Source organism: Apodemus sylvaticus, chromosome 9, assembly GCF_947179515.1.
Source record: "Apodemus sylvaticus chromosome 9, mApoSyl1.1, whole genome shotgun sequence".
NCBI lineage: Eukaryota > Metazoa > Chordata > Mammalia > Rodentia > Muridae > Apodemus > Apodemus sylvaticus.
This window is the reverse complement of record NC_067480.1, coordinates 20,342,988-20,358,495: the sequence shown is the minus strand read 5'-3', so window position 1 is coordinate 20,358,495 and position 15,508 is coordinate 20,342,988.

Here is a 15,508-nt window from a genome sequence, read left to right as displayed (position 1 = left end):
CTTCAGAAGAGCAGTCAATGCTCTTAACCGCTGAGCCATGAAGGCTTTTTTGTTTCTGTTCTCTGGTGGATTTTCTTCCTGGGCACCATCCTGGGGCCTTCTTAAACCCTGCATCTGACAGTACCTTGCATCTGACTCTTTCAATCACCAAGCTTTACTACGTGTTGATTAGGTTGTGTTTGCTGTGTTTCTCCCCAGAAGAAAGCAGACTTCCAGCAAACAGGCCTGCACTGGATCCCAAAGCACACTGGTCCCCCAAGCACCTTGGTCCACCCCCCCCTCCACGACATAAACAATAGGGGCAAATATTTTTATTGCCCCTAAAAAAAGACTGTCTGTAGGCTGACCTTCAGGGTAACCTGACAGGATGGGTGCACTACCTACCTATCCCTCCTATAGCAAAGTCTGACATTTGGCAAGGCCTACTCTGTTAAGACTTATTTATGTACATATATGTGTATGTCACGTTCCAGGCAGTGGTGGCGCACACCTTTAATCCCAGCACTTGGGAGGCAGAGGCAGGCAGATTTCTGAGTTCGAAGCCAGCCTGGTTTACAGAGTGAGTTCCAGGATACCCAGGACTACACAGAGAAACCCTGTCTCGAAAAACCAAAATAATAATAATAATAATAATAAAATAAATAATAATAATAATAAAAAAAAGTGTATGTCACGTGAACAGGAACCTTCTGAGATCTGAAAAGACCTGGATCCAGAGTTACAGAGGGGTTGTATGCAGAATGACATGGGTGCTGGAACTAAATTCTGGTCCTCTGGAAAAGCAACAAGAATTCTTAATGGTTGAGGCATCTGTATAGGCCTTTATTTTTTTCTTTTTTAAGATAGGATCTCATTCTGTAGCCTAGGCTGCCTTAAAACTCTCTATGTAGCCCATTTTGGCCTCAAATTCACAGCAGTTCTGCCTCTGCCTCCCAAATCTGGGGTTATCTATATGGACTATAGACTCTATGTGAAAAGTCCTACTCCTGAGATTACACTTCATATTGGTCTATCGCCTTCTTCTTGGATCAAAGAGATATCAAAGAGTTGTTGGCTATTTAAGAAGACTTCCATGTGGTTTGGCTATAAAACACTTCCTAAGGGTCCTGAGAGATTTTTCAACTCTTAAGATCGCTGGAGACATTTGCATAGGAACCAGGTTTAATTCCCAGCACCCAGATGTTGACTCACACTATTGGCCACTCCAACTTCAGGGGATCTGAATCCTCTTCTGGCCTCCATGGGCATCAGGCACACAAGTGGTACACAAACATCCGTGGATGTGAATACATGTGAAATGATAAATTCATTATGTCTCAGTTAGGGTTCGTATTGCTGTGATGAAACTCTATGACCAAAGCCACGTGGAGAGGACAGGGTTTATTTGGCTTATAATCCCGTTTCCTCACCCAAGGAAGTCAGGACAGGAACTCACACAGGGCAGGAACCTGGAAGCAGGACCTGATGCTGAGACCATGGGGAGATGCTACTTGCTGCCTTGTTCTTCATGGTTGTGCAGCCTGATTTCTTATAAAAACTGGGGCCACCAGCCCAGGGATGGCACCACCCACAATGGTCATTGGCATTGTCAGGATGTCTCCTGTCTCAGAGATGTTTAAAGGTTGTTTTCCATTGCTTGGAATTGGTTTCTGTGATGATTTGTCTGTGCTTGGCCCAGGGAGTGGCACTATTAGAAGGTGTGATCTTGTTGGAGTAGGTGTGTCACTGTGGGTATGGGCTTTAAGATCCTTATCCTAGCTGCCTGGAAGTGAGTATTCTGCTAGCAGCCTTCAGATGAAGATGTAGAACTCTCAGCTCCTCCTGCACCATGCCTGCCTGGACGCTGCCATGTTCCCACCTTGATGATAATGGATTGAACCTCTGAGCCTGTAAGCCAGCCCCAATTAAATGTCCTTATAAGAGCTGGCTTGATGATGGTGTCTGTTCACAGCAGTAAAACCCTAGCTAAGATAGTTTCTAAAGAGCTGATTCAGCCAATAACTGCTCAGAGGAGACAGGGGTGGGGGAACTTCTGATCCCAGTCACAGGGTGCAAAAGAGACTGGAGAGAGAGGGAAGGGAGGGGAGAAAAAAAATATTGAGTTTGAATATGATAAAATAAAGTCTCCAAAGAAAGAAGAGAGTTAGAAATTATAAAATAAAATATTTTTCATAATAAAAAGTAGAAAACATTGTAGAAGAGGACATTTGGGTCCCTTGTAATTTTGTTATGAGTATCAGCATACTGATAATTATGTTTAAAAATGATTAAAAATAGCCATGTGGTGGTGGCACACACCTGTAATCTCAGCACTCTGGGAGGCAGAGGCAGGCAGATTTCTGAGTTCAAGACCAGCCTAGTCTACAGAGTGGTGAGTTCCAAGACAGCCAAGGCTACACAGAGAAACCCTGTCTCGAAAAAACCAAATCCAAAAAAACAAAACAAAACAAAACAAAAAAAAAGATTTAAAGTTTTATATACTCTTTAAGAAAGATTAAAATAAGGCAGACTTAGATTTAAAAAGGACAGAGAGCCGGGCGGTGGTGGCACATGCCTGTAATCCTAGCACTCTGGGAGGCAGAGGCAGGCAGATTTCTGAGTTCGAGGCCAGCCTGGTCTACAGAGTGAGTTCCAGGACAGCGAGGGCTACACATAGAAACCCTGTCTTGAAAAAACCAAATTCAAAAAAAGAGAGAAAGGACGGAGAGATGGGATGCTGAGTGACAGGAGATAGACCACAGATGAGAGGAGAAAGGCCCTGTAAATCATCTGAAGAAAGTTCATATGAACTCAGAGAGGGTGCAGCAGCGATCACAGAACACATGTGGTCTGCAGCAGGGCCCTTGTGCATATCATAGCTTCAGATTGTTATTTTTAGGAGGTTTCTAAGTGTATGAACAAGTGGGTCTCTGATTCTTGTGCCTTCTCTTGGGGCTCTTTTCCTTCCCTTGATTTGCCTTGTCCAACTTCAATGTGATGGTTTTTATTTTATCTTATTATATTTCGTTTAAAATCTATTTTCTCTTTTTTTTGGAATTACTTTTATTTATTTGTTTATCTTACCTATATGAGCACACTGTCACTGTCTTCAGGCACACACCAGAAGACAGCATTGGGTCCCATTATGGTTGTGAGCCACCATGTGGTTGCTGGGAATTGAACTCAGGACCTCTGAAAGAGCAGCTCAGTGGCTCTAAACCACTGAGCCATCCCTCCAGCACCCCAAATCTATTTTTTTAACATCTTTTTTGTTGTTGTTGTTTTGTTTTGTTTTCTGGATTTGGTTGTTTTTTTCTTCCAAGACAGGGTTTCTCTGTGTAGCTCTGGCTGTCCTGGAACTCACTCCATAGACCAGGCTGGCCTCGAACTCAGAAATCCACCTGCCTCTACCTCCCAAGTGCTGGGATTACAGGTGTGCGCCACCACCGCCCAGAACCAAATCTGTTTTTGATAAAAGGAAAAAATAATAACAAAAGAGCACTCGTTGCAAAGGGCCCATGTTCCTTTCCCAGTACTCTCATGGAGGTACAGTCACATATGCAGTGCACAGACATTCATGCAGGCAAAACTCTCATACACATAAAACAATAACAATAAATCTAAAAGTAATTTTCAAAATTCAGTCCCCAGTCTCTTTTAAAATCCAAAGTCTCTTTTAAAATGAATAGTCTGTCAATTGTGGGCTCCTATAAAATAAGAAATAAGTTAGATACTTTCTTATCTAACTTTCTTATCAAGAGGGAAGAACCAAGGCAGAGTCACAATCAGATCAACAACAAAGAGTTCAAACAATGCCTTATATCTAGAATTTACTCAAAATCTTAGCTCTTCCAAAAGAGCCCAGGTCGCTTCTCGGGCTCCACCCTCTGTAGCACACAGAGCTTGTCTCCTAAGCTGCAGCTACACAGTTACTGGTGTTCTTGGTAATCATCCTGTGATGCTGACATCTCTAAAACGCTGGGGTCTTCTGCTGCAACGGAGCTGCATTTTCACCAATAGCATCGCCTGGGTTTTCACAGTGTCAGCTGTGACTAATATGTCAGCCTCAGCGCTCTCTGTGAGCCCTTTGTGTCTTCAAAACTAGTACCATGTGGGAGAATCTGACATATGACCCAGCTTGGTTGCCAGCATGAGCTACAACCTTGGTAACCTCTGAACATGGCTTGTATGTGCCCTCTCTGAGAAAACACTTCCCAAAAGTTTTTTGTCTCAATGATGCTGGTCTCTTCTTAGTCACCATTATCTTTGCAGCTCCGGCTAACCAGCATCAGTTGTCCCAGCAAAGCAAAGGTTTTATTTTCAGAAGTTCTGGTCTCTGGCTAATCACAGATGGTTCTTCAGCCACAGCTGACCAGAACCACAGATTCTCAACTCAAAATAGCAAACAGCCCTGATAGAATCATTAAAGGACTCTCAAACTTCCCTCTGAAACTTCACAAACCAGACCTCTATTATCTGTACAGACCTCAACATTCTTCTCCCCCAAGCTCCCAGAGAACAGCTCACCAGTTTCTGAGCTCAATGGTTCACCTCACCCAAAGTTCCAGAGTCTTTCCACAATCCTTTCTGAGCATCATGGCCAGGTCTATCACAGCGATACCCCACTCCTGGTACCAATTTCTACCCTAGCTTGTTGAGGATTTGTCTTTTACTGCTTATTGCAATGTTAAGTGTTGGCCTCCAAGATTTGGAGTCTGTACATAGCCTGAGGGACCAGTTAATACGCAACATCTGGGGAGCAGAGACATAGGTAGGGATTAGGTTTCCCAGGCTAGAGACTGTGAGGAAGGAGCAGAGGTAGAGAGAGAGAAAGAGAGCCACCATGGGCTAGAGGCCAAGAGAACATGGCTCAGAGGGCTGCCTGGTTGGAGCTAAGAGCAGTCCAGATGAAACATAATAAATAATAACTTGGGTTATAGATTAGGGCGTAGATTCTAACAACATGGAAGCTACCCAGCTATTGTGCCTCTTAAGACATACTAAAATAGAAAGGCTATGCATGTCTTTCGTCTGGGAACATAAATGGTCTAAGGTCAAAGAAGCCCCCACCCACCCCCATGCCCCACCCCAGCTCTGGGTTTTGTTGAAATATACTTTACAAAACTAATTAGGGTTGTTATTGCTGTGATGAAACACTATAACCAAAGCAACTGAGGGAGCAAAAGGGTTTATTTAACTCACACTTCCATATCACTGTTCATTATCAAAGGAAGTCAGGACAGGAATTCAAACAGCAGAACCTAGAGGCAGGAGCTGATGCAGAGACCATGGGGAGAGGTGCTGCTTACTGGCTTGTTCCTCATGGCCTGCTTTTTTATAAAATCAAGGACCACCAGCCCAGGGATGGCACCATAAACAAAAGGTTTGGGTTTTCCTATCCATAATCAATTAAGAAAATGTCCTCCAGGATTGTCTACAGCTCGATCTTACGGAGGTGTTTTCTTAATTGAGGTTCCCTCCTCTCAGATGACTTTAAGTTGTATCGAGATGACACAAATCTAGCTTAAACAGGGCTGGAGAGATGGCTCAGAGGTTAAGAGCACCGATTGCTCTTCTGAAGGTCCTGAGTTCAAATCCCAGAAACCACATGGTGGCTCACAACCATCCATAAGGAGATCTGACTCCCTCTTCTGGAGTGTCTGAAGACAGCGATGGTGTACTTACATATAATCAATAAATAAATCTTTAAAAAAAAAAAACTAGCCAAAACAAATGGCAAAGCTCAAAGCATCCCCCAAAAGGCTCACTTCTTGAAGTTTTGGTATTGGAGAATGTTTTTGTGCACCGTGTATCTGCAGACACACCAGAAGAGGGTATCAAATCACATTGCAAATGGTTGTGAGCCACCATGTGGTTGCTGGGAATTGAACTCAGAACCTTTGGAAGAGCAATCAGTGCTCTTAACGACTGAACCATCTCTCCAGCACTGTGCACTGTGTATTTTAACGCTGATTTTTGTACCAGAAATCTCGATGCACTCCGGATTTTGATATTGTTATTATTATTGGAGAATCTCCTGTCTCAATTGATAAAGAACTGATCAACCAATAGCTGGGCAGGAGGAGAAGAGGCAGAACTTCTGATCCTAGTGATGGGGTTGAGGGTGGAGAGAGAAGAGAGAGGCTATAATGGGAGGCGGGGCATGAGAGTAAGATGCTACTAAGATGGTAGGTAACACCATGTAGCTGGGAAGGGGCTGGGAAGTAGGCCATGCCAATGTTGTCAAATTAGAATACCTCAGTATGGGACTGGAGAGATGGCTTAGTGGTTGAGAGCACTGGCTGTTCTTCCAGAGGTCCTGAGTTCAATTCCCAGCAACCACATGGTGGCTCACAACCATCTGTGATGAGATCTGGTGCTCTCCTCTGGCTCTCAGGCATATATGCAGGCAGAACACAACATAATAAATAAATAAATATAAAAAAAAAGAATAGCTCAGTATCTGCCCAGTTAGTATGAGAAGTTCATAATAAATATAGCAGGTATCTGTGTCATTATTTCAGAGCAAGGACAGGGGCAGAAAAACCCCATACGTTTGTACTTTGGTTCCCTGCTGAAACTTTGGTAGTAATGGTGGAACTATTGAGAAGTGACCATACAGGGCTGCTAGGTCCTCTGGCACAAGGTAATAATGAAATTGATGAGCTATTGATAGGAAGTGTACTAGAAGCTTCAGAATTTCATGAATTAACAGCAAAGGTTTAAAGAAAGAATTCTCTATCACTTGGAACAAGCCAAGGAAATTGTCTTGGTGGTTCAAATGGAAGGGTCCTGGCCTGCTGTGGCACTAAATCCTGCAGGAGGCTTCCCTGGCTCCGCCCCACCCCCACCCCCTCCGGGTTCCACTTCCCTTCTCTTTACTTTTCTGGTTACGCATGGAAAATCAGCCAGGTGGTGGCACGGGGGCTCTAATCTCTGCACTCAGGAGGCAGGCTGATCTCTGTGAGTTCAAGGTCAGCCTGGTCTACACAGTGAATTCCAGGACAGCCAGGGCTAACAAAGAGAAACACCTTCTCAAACAAACAACCAAACAAAGACTGGTGCCCTTTAAGTGTCTAGTCAGGACCTCTGCCTAGTTCTGTCAGGTTATATGTGGAGTTTTGCTTTCATGTGACTGTGTTCTCTCCCTCTCTATCTCCCTCTCCATCGCCCCCTCTGTCCTCCTTTCCTCTCTCACTATAGTACAGAGTTTGGATCTATATTCTCCCATTTCAGGGCCAGAGGCTGCCTTTTCTTTTTTTATGATAATTTCTCCTGCTGTGCATAACCCCCCCCCCATACACACACACTCACACACTCACATACACACACACACACACACACACACACACATCTTGAATTTTTGATATTCATGTGTCCATCCCTTGAGTATTAAAATTACAGGACTGGCACCATGCCTGCTTTCTGCATTGCTGGGGATTTAGCCCACATCTCGTTTGTCTGTTTTTGCTTTTAGAGTGGCATTCAAAAAAAAAACTCATTACTACTGCCAGTGTCAAGGAGACTTCACACTCTGAAAGTCTATGGTTCCAAGATCAGGTGTGAGTATCTTTAATCTAATTGGTGTTGATTTCTGTGCATCACATTGGGCAAGGTATAGCTCTTTTTATTTACCTGTGGGCATTCTGTTTTCTCAGCACTGCTTGTAGAAGATAATACATTTCCCTCTTGGGTACTCCTGGGACCTTCGTTACAGGTTTGTCTGTTGCCTGAGTCTGCCTGTAATTAATTCCACTACAACTGAATGTTCAACACTGTACAAGCTGTCAGGGAAGACAATTTTTTCCCACCCAGAGCTGAAGTCTGACATGGCCAAGATCAAGATGCTGGTGTACAGTGAGGGCCTTCCTACCGCAACTTTCCACCATGGGAGGACAAGGAGTCAAGGCTGGGTGTCTCTTTGTTGGCATTAGTTCACTCAGACCCATTGCTGCCTGAAGCCTTATCACTTATTAACATCACAATGGGAAATAAACTCCGACATAGGTTTTGAAGAGGAGAAACATTCAAACCACAGAAACTTTGTATTTGTAGTTTTTCTGTCCCACAGAAAAACTTTGTAATATTTTTTTTTGTCTCTGCATCTGTTTTTACTCCAATACCTTACTGTTTTGATTGCTATGGCTTTGAAAAGTGGTTTACAATCATGAAAGATGATGTCTCTGATTTCCATGCTTTAATTATTTTTAGATTTATTTATTTTATGTGGATAGGTATTTGACGTGTATGTATGTGTACCATGTGTGGATATGGTGCCCATGGAGGTCAGGAGAGGGTGTCAGATCACCTGGAATTGGAGTTGTGGAAGGTTATAAGTCACCATGTGGGTTCTGGGAATTAAACCCTGGTCACTGAAAGACCAGTGAGCAGTCTTAACCACTGAGCCATCTTTCCAGCCTCTTCCATCTGTTTTGTTTTTGCCAGTGCTGGGGATAGAATTCAGGCTACCAATTCTACTGTTTTGTGATAGGATCTCTCTATACAGTCCAGGCTGGTCTTGAACCCATGGTCTTCTTGCCTCTGAATCTCCTGCATTGATTACATATGTGTGCCACACAGCCCTACTTCAGCTGGCTTTTCTTCCCCAGATGCCCTTAGCTCTTTGGAATCCTCTGTGATTCTATATGAACTTTAGAATTATTATTTTCCACTCCTATGAAAAACAACCTTGGAGTTTTAGCTAAGGTGGCATAGGAACTACAGACCACCTCATTTCCTTCTCAGTTTAGAGGGGATGATACATGTATCTGTTGTGAAACTCAGCAGTTAAGTGCCCTTGCTGTGCCTGGCAGTGATGGTTCATGTCTTTGATCCCAGCACTGGGGAGGCAGAGGCAGGCAGATCTGAGGCCAGCCTGGTCTACAGAGTGACTTTCAGGAGAGCCAGGGCTACGCAGAGAAACTCTGCCTCGATAAATAAATAGATAGATAGATAGATAGATAGATAGATAGGGAGGGAGGGATGGATGGATGGACAGATGGACAGACAGACAGATGGACAGATGGATGGATGGATAGATGGATAGATGGATAGATAGGTGGATGGGTGGATGGATGGATGGATGGATGGATGGATGGATGGATGGATAGATGGAATAGATGGATGAATGGATGGATAGATAGGTGGATGGATAGATGGATGATAGATAGAGATAGATAGATAGATAGATAGATAGATAGATAGATAGATAGATAGATATAGATGGATAGATAGATAGATGGATGGATGGATGGATAGATGGATGGATAGATAGATGGATAGATAGATGGATAGATGGATAGATGGATGGATGGATAGATAGATAGATAGATAGATAGATAGATAGATAGATAGATAGATGGATGGATAGATGGATGGATAGGTGGATGGATAGATAGATAGATGGATAGATGGATAGATAGATTGATAGATGGATAGATAGATGGATAGATGGATGGATGGACTTGTTCTCCCAGAAGAAGTGTACTTTCTCCTCTTCTGTTCCCCATACACCCAGACATGCACATATATTAAAAACAAACGTTTTCTACTTTTTTGTGTCAGGGTCTCTCTATGCAGCACTGGCTGATACTACATCAACCTGCTGGCCTCAGACAGGCAGCAATCCTCCTGCCTGTCTCTCCAGAGTGCTGAGATTAAAGGCATATGTCTCCATGCCTGGGTAAAAACAAATCTTAAAAACAAAAGAAAGTGGAAAGGGAAGCCAGAGGTTCTTCCTCCCTCCATTTTAAAGAGAGCGTCTCTCTATGTAGCCCTGGATATCCTGGAATTCACTGCTGGCCTTGAGCTCACAGAAATCCACCTGTCTTCGCCACTACAAAGTGAGACACTGTCTCAAAACAAAACAAAAAATAGATAAATGCCAATATAGGCATGATGTTATTGTGTATTGTGTAAAGATTATCCTTGTATTATTCAAATGCAGACTTCTCTGACCCCATACCTGGTGCAATCCAGACAAGGGCATTCTAATGCTTCAATGTTGTGTGCCCATCACTTCCCTGCATTTATTCTCTGATTTGTCAATAAAAGCTGACCAGTCAATGGCTCAGCAGAGGAGAGGAGAGGGCTGGGCTTCTGATCCCAGAGGGGAAGGGGAGGAGGAGTGTCGTTGGCAAAGAGTCCAGGAGACACCGTGAGAATACACCTGGAGCAGAGAAAGTCAGACCAATACTAAAATACAAGTATCTCAGGGATCAGTTTAGAGTAGTAAAATAGATTTATACTACTCAGCTATTATGCCATAAAGCTACATTAAGTAAATATTATAGTCTTTGTCTCATATATTTCAGACCTAGTTGGGATAAAGAAAAATTAATCACTCTTAAAATTGCTCTGACATGCCACCATGCCCAGCTCCAATCCAAAAGGCCAGCCCAAGATCTTATAAACTGAGACAGAAATTGATAGAAGGTAGGAATTGCTAGTGATTCAGAACCCTGAGTTCAGGGCAAGTAGACTCAATATGGCTATAAGCACTCCTGGGTCCACCCAGAACACAACCCTGATGCCAGCCCCATGCCAATGACAACTTTATTGTGCTGGGCTGAGATGCCAGGCAGGTGGAGTCAGCCCCCATGCTTGACAGTTTCCACACTAACCAGGAGATGAACACATCTTGAAGAGTTTGCTAGTGAGTTGTAGGGCGTCGTTGAAGGCAGCAGAAAAACAGGAGAAGCGTAGGCGAGGTGATGAGCTTAAACATAAAAAAGGCAAGTGGGGGCTGGAGAGATGGCTCAGTGGTTAAGAACACCAACTGCTCTTTCAGAGGTCCTGAGTTCAAATCCCAGGAACCACATGGTGGCTCACAAACATCTGTACTGGGATCTGATGCCTTCTTCTGGTGTGTCTGAAGAGAGTGACAGTGTACTCACATACATAAAATAAATAAATCTTTTAAAAAGGGGGGGGGGTGCTGGAGAGATGGCTCAGTGGCTAAACGTACACACTGTTCTTCCAAACGTCCTGAGTTCAGTTCTCAGCACCTACATAACAGCTCACAACTCTCTTCTGATGTGAGGATGTACATGGAGATAAAATACCCATACACATAAAATACATAAATAAATAAATTTAGAAACAAGGAGAACAAGAGGACAGTGAGTTGTAGAGGCTCTACCACCCCCCTCCAGAACACCCTTGTCCCTGAGCCAGCCACACTAAACAGGGTCCCTAGGAAACTCAAGAGCTCTTAATTTTCCAGGCAGGTTCATATTTGAAGTAGACTGGACTGTTCTCTACCAACCCTGTGCTTTGTCTGATTCTCCTCCACCCCTCAGTACTAGCTGTATTGGTCAGGGTTCTCTAGAGTAACAGAACTGATAGAATAAATCTCTCTAAATATACAGGGAAAGAGGATTTGTTAGAATGACTTACAGGCTCTGGTCAGACTAATCCAACAATAGCTGGCTGTGAATGGAAAGTCCAAGAATCCAGTAGTTCCTTAGTCGGTGAGGCTGGGTGTCTCAGCTGGTCCTCAGGATCATCTGGAATCCCAAAGAAGTTGGCTCTGATGCCAGCGAAGGGATGGACTTGCGAGTGAGATGAGAGCAAAGGGGAGGGCAAAGAGCTTCCTTCTCCCATGTCCTTATATAGGTTTCCTTATATAGAAGGTGTGGCCCGAGCTCCCAACTCAAATGATCTTGATTAAAGGTGTGTCTTCCCACGTCAAATTAAGCAAAATTCCCTCACACTCCTGCCCTCCATTTGGGGGTTTTAATTAATTCTAAATGTAGTCAGACTGACAACCAAGAATAGCTGTCACACTGGCTCTAGTAGTTTTGGAATCACAGGCTTACTGCCTCTCCCCATCTCTCTGTTACAAGCCCTGGTACAAGAGGCTAGAGGAGAAACCCAGGCGTGGGGCTCACCTGCCCTCCTTCCTGGAATCCCAACAGGACAGGAGGAAGGCATGGTGCTCAGACTCCCACACACTGAGGGAAGCTGGGCTCCTGCCAGCCCTTCCTTTCTCCCTTGCTCATCAGGACTGGGTCACCCCTGGGGCACAGGGTTGGAGATTAGCTCCTATGATAAATATAAAAATTATGAACAAAATTTCTATTAAAATAAGTGTTAGGTTCCCCATCCCCACCCCCCAAAAAAGGAAAGAAGAAAGAAGGAAGGAAGGAAGGAAGGAAGAAGGAAGGAAGGAAGGAAGGAAGGAAGGAAGGAAGGAAGGAAGAGAAAGAAAAGGCTCATTGGTCTTAAACTGAGTCATTCTCATGCCCTCCTGTTTTTTTGTTTTTGTTTTTGTTTTTGTTTTTGTTTTTTTCTCTCAGAGTAGGTGCCGTTCATCGCCAGCCCCTGGGGACTATGGAGAGTCCCAGTCAAACACAGAGGTGCACACAAAGGTCGCCTGTGTCCTCCCTCCCGCACAGCATGCACAGAGCTTCCCACACAGGACACCTGCCTGCTCTCTCTGACGGCAGATAGGTTTCTATATAGGCCAATACCAATGGATGGAATGTGTTCCTGTGATGAACTTGGGGTGTGTCCTGACCGTTACTGTACCATGACCCCTGTGATGATGTCACACCAGAGCATGGGAACATTTCCTGGATGGGAGTCATGAGTCTATGGGTGCCTCATCTGAAATGATAAAAAAAAAAAAAAAAAAAAAAAAAAAAGGACATCACCTCCATAGAGGCCACGCCCCTGTCCTCACTCACAGGGGGGGGGGTCCCTCGGCCCCTGCTGTGTTTATAACAGTTGGGGTCCCAGGGCGTCTACAGCTCACCTGGCTCTCTCATAAGGGAGGGTTTGGTATCCCGAGCTATGGCAGAAGCTGACCAGGATGTCCGTTCAGCCTCTTTCTAGCCAGAGCCCAGCTGAGTCAGGACCAGAGAAGTCAGCTGCAGTGCCCAGACCACTGCCAAGAGCTGGCTTCCCATTTTGAAACTGGTTATTGTCTACACGTCTTCTGTGACTGTGGTTTTAAAAACTCACTTAGTTCATAGATCTGGGTGTATGTCTAAAGATAAGGACTTCTGAAACAGAGGCACAGTACTGCGAGTTCACTATTAAAGATGAATGAGCAGTGGCCTCTAGCCTGAAGCCAGCCTGGTTTAAAAAGCAAATTAGGGCCAGCCAGGAATATATAGTGAGCCTCTAAAAATAAATTACAGTGAGGGCTCCCACTTAGGTAGATAGAGTGGACAGGATTCAAGAGCTCCCCCTTTCTTCACAAAGGCCTTTAAAAGACAGGGTAGGGCTGGAGAGGTTGCTCGGCACATAAAGTATGAGTTCGATCCCAGAACCCACATGAAGTGGAAGAAGAAAACCAACTCCATAAACTTGTTCTCTGACTCTACGATTCACTCAGTGGTGCACAGGTGTCGCCTCCCCATGACGATGATGAATAATCTAAAAAAAAAAAGACAGGCTAGAGGGTTGTTCCAAGAGATAACACAGGGGCCAGCGATAAGGCTCAGGAGGTATAGGGGCTTGCCATCAAAATGAATGATCTAAGCTCAAGCTCCGGATCCACACCACAGAAAGAATCAGCCAACGCTTACAGGTTGTCTTCTGACCTTCACACACTCATTAGGGCACGCTCTACCTCCACAATCAGTCAAATAAACAAATAATTATGAAAACATGCCTTTAATCCCAGCACTCCCAAGATCAAGAGTTCAAGTTCACCCTCAGCTGCTTAGGGAATCTGAAGTGAGCCTGAACTACCCGACAGCCTGTCTCAAATAAATTAAATCATAAACAAATAAATAAAGCGAAGCCTTTTCCTCCCAGTGCCTCAGCTCAAAATGTGGAATACAGGGCTTTACGGATGGTGAAATTAAGCAAGCAAGTACTGACTGGCTACTCAGCCCCAGGTCTTCCTGCTCATGCTGCTATGTAGAAAATGAGAGTTTACATTTTTTCTTATTTTTATTTTTATTTATTTATTTTTTTGGGGGGGTGGGTCAAGACAGGGTTTCTCTGTATAGTCCTGGCTGTCCTGGAACTCACTCTGTAGACCAAGCTGGCCTCGAACTCAGAAATCCGCCTGCCTCTGCTTCCCTAGTGCTAGGATTAAAAGCATGCGCAACCACTGACCGGCTTTTCTTATTCCTAAATATGTACATGTGAATGCTTGTGTTGAATGAGGCCAGAAGAGGGAACCAGATCTCCTGGGGTGGTTGTGAGCTACCTGACGTAGGTGCTGGGAACCAGAGAGCTCAGGTTCTCCCCAAGAACAGGATGCAGTCACTCTCAAAACCATTGCTCTAGTCCCTAAAGAGAGAACTTTTAACAGGAAAAACATCTGGTCAATTATGGTCCTATAATTTTTTTTCAATCTCTTTTAGAAGTGTCTGGTGACTCACAGATGGCAGTAATGCACCCAGGGTCACCTGTGATTACTCTGGGTGACACACTAACAGGTGTGTCTGACTTCAGGGATCAGCACAGAGGTCTCTGATACACTTTGCCCTGGAAACACAGAAAAGAGGCGGGCCACACAGTGAAGGTAGACAGAGAGTGCCTGGTGGATTCAAGGGAACCCAAGATGCTCTTGCCCCAAGGAGATCAATAAAAACACCATTCGAGGACTCTATGGCTCATGTCTGCTGGGAACAGAGAAACATTAACTACTTTAGTTATCCAAGCCCTGTGGGGATTAAAGTCCATGAAATAAATGGAGGTAAGAGTCTGCACACAGACTCCGCAGTGGTCCAGGAAGCCACACTGAGCCACCACCTTTATTAAAGAGTTGTACTTCCTGGAAAGGGTTGTTTTTTAGACTTTAATTGGCTGTAGTGTTTGCTGACTCCTCAGGGTAGAAAGAAATAAATCTAGTTCCTTCTAAGTCTTCACAGCCTGTAGACAAGGTCTCTTCAACCTGCAGACCATAAAATTCTCTCCAAACAAAGGGGAAAAACTTAACGTTATACTATAAAATCACTTTATTCTAGTTATCTCACAAATTAAAACGTCACAGAGCTAGATCAGGGAGCCTCGCAAACATTTGTCCAGCTCCACACTCTATACATCTCAGTGCAGAGCTAACATGGCCATTCTGAAGCAATGAAGCCTCGTCTGGCGTTTTACAGGTCCACTGTCAACTATGGTTTTATTCATTTGTCCTCTACAAAAAAAAAAGGAAAACAATTATCATAATCAAAACTAGAAAGGGCCCATGGCGCATGTGACCTTTAGCCTACATTCCATCCCTCCCCATTATATAACACCGCCCTCCCTTGGCCTTTTACTACAACCGCACTCACATCTATTTACATACATACATTCTGCATGATGAGCTGGGACCTTCGTATGAACTAGAACACGTGATATTTTTCTAAGTTCGGGTCATTTAGCTTAATATATTATACTTTCCAAGACAGTTCATTCTCCTGAAAATCTAATGGTTTAATTTTTTTTATAACTGTATCTATTTTCCATGTGTTTCCCATTTTTGTCGGGGGATGGTTCTGTGCACTGCATGTTCAGTCAGTGATGGCTATGCCCAGACATCTGGCCACGGTGTGGAATACGGCCCGGTCAAGCATCTCCA